The sequence below is a fragment of the Octopus bimaculoides genome, chromosome 10 (genome assembly GCF_046866305.1).
Source record: "Octopus bimaculoides isolate indiv1 chromosome 10, ASM4686630v1, whole genome shotgun sequence".
Lineage (NCBI taxonomy): Eukaryota > Metazoa > Mollusca > Cephalopoda > Octopoda > Octopodidae > Octopus > Octopus bimaculoides.
Window position 1 is genome coordinate 3,739,308 of NC_142937.1, and position 7,500 is coordinate 3,746,807.

The 7,500-nt window shown below is 35.7% G+C and overlaps 1 protein-coding gene across 4 annotated transcripts in view; it reads left to right on the forward strand.

The window, feature by feature from the left end:
* LOC106869052 (neuronal acetylcholine receptor subunit alpha-3) overlaps positions 1-7,500 on the forward strand; it is a 743,068-nt gene that overhangs the window by 404,359 nt on the left and 331,209 nt on the right. The window lies entirely within an intron of this gene.

The window sequence follows — 7,500 nt, forward strand, 5'->3', positions numbered from 1 at the left end:
ATGGTGGTGGTGTTAGTGATGGTGGTTGTGGTAGTAGTGGTGGTGATGCTGGTGTGCTTTGATAATGATAGTGATAGTAGTTAGATAGTACTAACAAGAGGAGGAGAACGGGGACGAGGAGGAAGAGTAGGGAGGAACAGTCGTAGTAGTAGTAAGAGAAGGAGGAGGAGGAAGAAGAAAAGGAAGAGGGAAGGAGGAGAAACTATAGTAGTAGTAGCTGTTGTATCGTTTTTTTAGACCCAGGTCGAAACTATGTCCAAATGTAAATACTCTGTGAAAAGAAGGAATATAATCTTTTCTACTCTCAGCGCAAGGCCCGAAATTTTGAGGGAGTGGGGGGCAGTCGACTAGATCGACCCAGTACGCAACTGGTACTTAATTTATCGACCCCGAAAGGATGAAAAGTAAAGTCTATCTAGGCGGTATTTGAACTCAGAACGTAAAGACAGACGAAATACCGTTGAGCATTTCGCTCGGTGTGCTAATGTTTCTTATTTCTTTATTGCCCACAAGGGGCTAAACATAGAGGGGACAAAAAAGGACAGACAAAGGGATTAAGTCGATTACAACGACCCCAGTGCGTAACTGGTACTTAATTTATCGACCCCGAAAGGATGAAAGGCAAAGTCGACCTCGGCGGAATTTGAATTCAGAACGTAACAGCAGACGAAATACTGCTAAGCATTTCGCCCGGCGTGCTAACGTTTCTGCCAGCTCACCGCCTTAAAGGAGGAGTATAATACGTAAACTAATATAGTTGTTCCATTCGTAAGATGGCTATAATATGACAGATTTAGTGGCGGAGGGGGTCTACGTGCAATTTCTAGCACCTACAGAGAAAGCACATATGTGCTAACTTTGGCTCGATTCGTATTAGTAGTGGTAGTTCTAGTTATCGTTATTGATAGGGCTGCTTTTAAGGAGAGTGATGGTGGTGGTTGCATTAGTAATGGTGGTGGTGCTAGTTTTCAAAAGAATTCGATTCGTTTCTTATCTCATTTCTCACCTGAGACATGACTTTAACATTCTCATTATTGCTATTTCTTTTTAAAGAAAACTACTCCTCATTATATTAATTCTATGGCTGTAACCCAGAGTTTTTCTGTTCACGTAACAACTAGTCCTTTCTCAGCTTGTTATCATCAATGCACATAATATGTTTATATTCACGCAAAGTCGTCTTTCACGCATTACAATAGACACCGCATGCATATGTGGTTTCTTGAAATGTGAGAAATATCAGTCAAATTGTTCTGAAATCATTCCATACTGTCTCTACAAAAAGAACATCTTATGTAGTGTAATATAGTTTGAGATTTACTTTGTCTGAAATGAAGAGATGATCTCGGTTAGAATGACATCAATCATAGGTCTTTTCGACCATAGCTGACATGAACATGAACAAAATCTTCAGCATTCTTACAACAATTTAGCTGCAGTGAATATTACTTTAATGCAGAGCTTCTCAAACTGAAAGTAGTCATGGAAATCCATAGATTAGGCGGAAAATTATGGGAACATTTAATATACATCGAAATAATATTATTACAGGCATGCAGCAAATAAGCATTAAAATAGCATTTTGTTAGCATAATTTAGTTATGTATCCTTTCTTCATAGTTCTAAATCTACAGATCCATGATTATCATAACTAAGCAACTAAATATTATAACCTTGATGAGTCTTCGTCAGATGTTATTTGGAACTATGTATGACTCGTCATTTGGAACTATGTATGACTCTTGTAACCGTAAATCAGCTACTATATTCAGCTTTTACTAACATTCGTTCATTATAATTTTTATTATTATTATTATTATTATTATTATTATTATTATTATTATTATTATTATTATTGAATATAGAAAAAGCGTCTTTTGTATGAACATGAAGTGGGAAATCACATTAACACTTTTAAAGATTCTGCACTTCTAGAATGTAATTCCATTAATATTACAATCGAAAATTTTATGAGCTCCACTTGGTGAAATTGTTATTAGGGGGTAAATTTTGTTGCAATTTGTCTATTTTCTGATCTTATCATTCTATGAGCGATGATTTGAGCTGAATAAGTCTACAAATGGGATTTCCCCTCGCAAATTGATTACCAAATTAAATACTATTTTCCCCTGAAGTTTAAATCTCCATATAGTATAAGTTTTATAAGTCTTTGTCGAAAGCTGAAAATCCAGTAAAATCTGTCAACTTATCCGTTTGTAGAATTCTCCGATCAATTTAACACTTCTTATTCAACTCACTTTCTCAAAGAAATTTCACATTTTATTGATACACTTATTGACAACTCTTTGAAAGTGATACATTACACAAGTTTGCTACCACGCAGCTTCCACATCTTTTACCATGTGACTTTTTGTAATTGTATGTTTTATGTTTTTTTATTTACTTTTTACTAGCCAATAACGGACTTGATATGAAAGCAAGTAAACCTTTATTTTATTTATTATTTATTTATTTATTTTTATTTATTTATTTATTTTGCTGAGATGCTTGTTTCTCATAATGGAAAATGTAACTTTAAAATTCCGTTTTCTTTCGATTCAATTTCAAGCAATTTATTTTAAGACATTCTTCACTTGAATCTTTTAAATTCAAATTACCTCTAAATGTTCAGCTAGATTGAAGCTGATATTACCGAAAACCTTTCCATATTCAACACGCAGTCACATTGGTTCACTCTTAATACCAGCCCAGGTGAATCTGAAAGCAATAAAACTTTCATCATATTTTGTTTTCTTATGTTCACTTTGTTGTTCTGGTTTGTTTGAAATTGTTTTTTGAAGATGAATGTTCTCTAACCTTAATCTAAGCTACATCTATTTCGATCACGTTGTTTGGGTTTTTGATTTATTGATTTTTTTTTAACCATTCAACCAGTGGAGAAGTAAATAGAGTGCAATGTATTGATTATAGAAAATTTTTATGACCTCAGACACTTATCTTCACTGCACATGCATTATAAAAGTCATTAAACTATTTAACACAAATATTGTGCAATATTTTTAACAACCACTTCACGTTTATTGTTGTCTAAACCGAAATTTATCGGAAATTATCGCGTAATCTTAGCTTGAGTTAACAAAATTTGCAAGTTAAGCTGATATATGTCTAAAATTAATATGCATACATCAAATTTGTATAAATTTGCGACAAATTGTAATGTGTTTGCGTGCATGTTTTTTGCGTGTTGTAGAGGTATCTAATGTGCAACTCCATTACTTACTTCCACCTCAGCGTGCAACTTCATATGCGTATCTGTCTGTTTTAAAGTGCGTAAAAGTAGATTCCGTTCTAATTGAGTGTAAAACATTGGATTTGGCTTTGGCACCTAGTAGAAAGAGTGAAAGAGAAGAGAATGCTGTTGGGTTGTTTAAGGCCTGCCCAAGTGTGTATGTGATTACATTTAATGCGTTGAAGTTGAGCATGTGGATTTGCTTTAACAGCTGTTAAAATTTATCATTCTTTCAAAATGAATAAGTAATTGGAAAAGTGAGGTGAAGAAATCAATAACTTCCTCTGATATAAACATCAATGTATTTACATATGAATATGGACATATATCTGCCTATTCGCATAGTACATAATCAAGTGTATATTGTTGTTGTTGGCACTCCGTCGCTTACGACGTCGAGGGTTCCAGTTGATCTGATCAACAGAACAGCCTGCTCGTGATATTAACGTGCAAGTGGCTGAGCACTCGACAGACACGTGTACCCTTAACGTAGTTCTCGGGGATATTCAACGTGACACAGTGTGACAAGTCTGGCCCTTTGAATTACAGGTACAACAGAAAAAGGAAGAAAGAGTGAGAGAAAGTTGTGGTAAAAGAGTGCAGTAAGGTTCGCCACCATCCCCTGCCGGAGCCTCGTGGAGCTTTAGGTGTTTTCGCTCAATAAACACACACAACGCCCGGTCTGGGAATCGAAACCGCGATTCTATGACCGCGAATCCGCTACCCTAACCACTGGGCCATTGCGCCTCCTGATCAAGTGTATATACAAATGCATATACAATACAAACGGTTCAAAGTTCGGTCTAAAACAAAGCAGAATACTAATCAGTTTGTATTCCGTTACAAACTAAGTATAACTGAAAGTGCTATAAAGAATTAATATTTAAATCTTTCTTTTCCATAACTAAGATCTCATTACTAAAATTAATGTAAAGGCAATTGTTCATATTTTTCATATTGTTAGAGCAACACTTCTCCTGCACAAAGGTACTACTTAAATTAGTCTGTTACATTTACGATTTTTTAAGGGATTCGAAAGCTGGGATCAGCGATGGGGCAGATGTGATGGAAGCTATGTTGTGTAGTATCTTGGGATAGAAGATCTACTCTACGAAACTTGAGTGACCAATGTCAATTCTTTAAAAAAATTATGCGCACTTGTGCATTATTTTCGGCCCAAGCTTTGTCTTTATGTACGTGGGGGTACCTAAAAGTAACCGGAAATCTTCTCTATAGGAAAAACCCGTTCTAGTTCATTCTTCCGACGATAGAAACCACTTGATGCAAACTTCAGGCATCAATCTGCCGACCGGCGTCGTCTGGTGGTGTCGTACTGCCACTCGGTTCGTTGATTTTTGCGATGGCTGAAACGAAGGAACAGTGTGCTTCTGTGAAATTCTGTTTTCTTCTGGGGAAAACGGCTGCTGAAACAGTTGTCACGCTTCAGACAGCTTACAAGGACGCTGCCATGAACAAACCGGAAGTTTACGAGTTGTTACTACGCTTTAAGAATGGTCAACCAACCTTATTCATAACGACAGCTGACTTCATGAACGAATGAAAACATGAAAATTCATGAACTGAACTTGGAGGACCGTCACCGAACGAGTGACGAACTTGTTGATATGACTGGTGTGTCTTGGAGCTCCTCCCAACGAATTTTTTGAGTGAGGAATTGCGAATGCAAAGAGTTGCAGCAAAATGTGTGCCTCGCTTGCTCATGGAAGCTCAAAATCAGTCACGACTGAATCCGTGTCGGGAACAGAGAAAAACAATTGAAACTTGATCCAGACCTTTTTTCGAAGGACATCACTGGTGACGGAATAGCAGATATGGAAGATGTGGAGAAAAGAACGGTGGCAGCGTTGAAAAACATCACTTCGCAAGAGTTCCAGGACTGCTTCGAGCAGTGGGAAATGCACCTGGACCGAAGCATTGCTTCAAATGGAGAATACTTTGAAGGCGATAAAAGTATAAACATGTAAAATTAGGTCAATAAAATATTGCCAAATCCAATTTGCCTATCTAGTTATATTTGGAAGCGTTTTCAGAATGTTTTGATACGAAATATTACAAATGCACATAACTATAATTTTAGATACAATTCGACTAGAATTGCAAAAATTTAAATAGGAAATTGAAAAGAATTTATGGAAGAGAGTAATTTAATTATTTATTTTGTGGCAAAGACACATACGCTTTCGTAAATGTATAAATAAGTTCTTGGCCTTTTACCAAATCTTACGTTTTCGCACTTAATTAGAAAATTGTATGAATCTATAACAGATACAGTTCGCCACATTACTGAGTTAAGTATTATATCGATATTCTTGGTGTTATATTCGTGTTTCGTTTATCTGTTGCATAGAGGGAATATATATCATGGGAACTGTGTTATTTGGTTGGATGCTATTGGTGAAGAGTTTATGTTGCGTGAATGCACTTATGTCTTTAAGTGTCAGGTGATGATTGTGTCGAATATATGCTTCGTGATGTGTGTTATATTATTGGATGGAAATTATGTGCAACACGATTTCAATGAATTGGCAAATGAGAGAGCATCGAACAATGTGTCTATCAGTGTTTAGAATGTCTTTTAACGATCTACGTCAAGATCGATCATGTAATTAGTAGTTAAGTACTAAAATAAATTAAGTCCCTTTCTGAATTGTGTAACACTATACTAATGTAAGATATAATTAGAATCAGTTGAACAACAATCGGAGTACTTTGTGATGTAGGTTTTAAATTCAAATCTCGATTTATTCTACCTAGCGTTTTATCATCCTGGGGTCGATGCAACATGCAACTTTACATACTGGCAATCGTTTAATAGACTTTGCTCTTCGGCAAGTATTTCTGACATTGTGCTTATGCTAAAACAAATCATTACCACGTTTATTATTGAAATGTTCGATCTTAAGTATTCTTATTTCTGATGTGTGCTTTAGCGACAGCGGTTCATTGGAACTCAGAAAAGGAATTGGATTTTTTAAACTTCACTTCTTGTCACATATTGTTTCTTAAGTCCCCAGTTCACATTTAATGACCGTATCTTGCATTAAAACATTCCAGCTATTACCATTAGGCTCGCAATCATGGATGTTCTTTTAAAATGATGAGATTGCAATTGCAAGATTTAGAGTTCGATCGGGTTGTGCGATATCTGGGGCTAGTGAATTCTACAATAGCTTAGTGAGTGACATTTACTAAGCGGAGATTGTACGGAAACCTATTGGAGGAGTCGGTCTGTCCTAGGGTAGTAGAATTAATCCGTCAATATCTTTAGTCCAAATTCATTTGGGTCCCTTTAATGAAGAACACTTTGTTGAAAGCATATGAACTTTCGAATCTTCGGTCGCAAAATAAATTCCACAAATTTCTCACTCGCCTTGGTGACTCTGTAATAGGTCCTGTGCACTAAAAGGCAGTACAAAGGAATTTTCGCTGTTGTTTCAAGCAAAACGAAAGACCACGAGGAAACTTGTTTTGATTTCAATCAGTCCTTCAATTATCTTAGTATTGTTATTGCAATCTCTATGGAAACAATTCAAGTATTTCTTTGTTTCTACCCAGTCCTAAATTTTTCAAACATTTTTTTCTTTGGCTTCGATTCTACCATCACAAAATAAAACATGTTATATACTTTGCCTCTTTTCTATTATCATAATCCAGTAACTGCAAGTCTTTATAATTGTTTAGTTTCTATAGGCATCTTTTACAATAGTTATTTTCACAGTTATTCATTCATCTTGACTCCATACTTCCATCTAAACTACATTTATATATTATTTTCTTTAGCATTTAAGTTTCCCGTTTGTATTCTTTTGAGCGAACTTGTAACATTTACACGTTATTTTTCCCAAGGATATCACAACTTCTGTACTTACCATTATGCTGTTTTATAATTAGAAAATGGTTTGTTTAAATCGTGTCAACTTTCATAGCCAGTATCATATTATAAGTCTCTATGCAGTCGTCTTACAATCAACCAGACTTACGTAAAACTTTTACTATTTTTCTGTCTCGTATATAAGGTATATGGTGGATAACAAGGTCGCGGGGTATAAATCTTCGTGGAGCGAATCTTTATTTCATTACATTTCGGAGGTAAGATTAAATTATCTGTACAATGTAGCACAGAATTACTGTTAGCATTCAGTAGCCCTAACTCTTCGTTTACATATGTGCACACGTACACACATGCATCCACATACGTGTACCTATAAATATGTGAGTGCGAATGTGTG